A 621-nucleotide genomic window follows, 5' to 3' on the forward strand; every position below is an offset into this window, starting at 1 on the left:
CGAGCGGTCCTGCAGGACCCCACCGCAGCTTTCCTGGGGCCATGCCAGCCATGAGATGTCCCCACTCATGTTCCTGCTCATGGTCAAACGCCACCTCTCGATCCATGGGTTGGAAGCGGGTGTTGATGCCCCTCTCAAATGGCGCTAAAGGGCTTTAGGAATTGAGTAAGTGTAATGAAAATAATCTCTAATTCAAGAGGAATTAAAGGCAGAGTAATGCGTTGAGTGAGGATTTGGCTGGTGCAGGGGATGCTCCACCTTTCCCCAGTACACCCAGCAAGTCCACCCTGCTGACTGCAGCCCCCCAGCCCCAGGCACCATGGAGCACACGTGGCTGCAGCCTCCAGCCCAGGGGCTGTCCTGAGGGGCCATGATGCCCTGATAATTGAGTACCACTGTTGGTCACAGCATCGGAGCATCCCAAGCCGTGTCTGAGGTCCTGTGGTGATGGAGTGGGTGGGCAGCAGAGCTGGCAGCGGCCCCCACCCAGGCAGGGGAGGCTGCTCCGCTCTGCAGCCCCCAGCCTCGCTGCAGGGGGGTTTGTTCCACTGCATCCCTGCTCATTCCTGTGCAGAGCTGCCCTGGCATTTGCTCAGTGACAGCGTTTCTGCCCTCGTCCAT

Source organism: Mesitornis unicolor, unplaced genomic scaffold (assembly GCF_000695765.1).
Source record: "Mesitornis unicolor isolate BGI_N332 unplaced genomic scaffold, ASM69576v1 scaffold39972, whole genome shotgun sequence".
Classification (NCBI taxonomy): Eukaryota; Metazoa; Chordata; class Aves; order Mesitornithiformes; family Mesitornithidae; genus Mesitornis; species Mesitornis unicolor.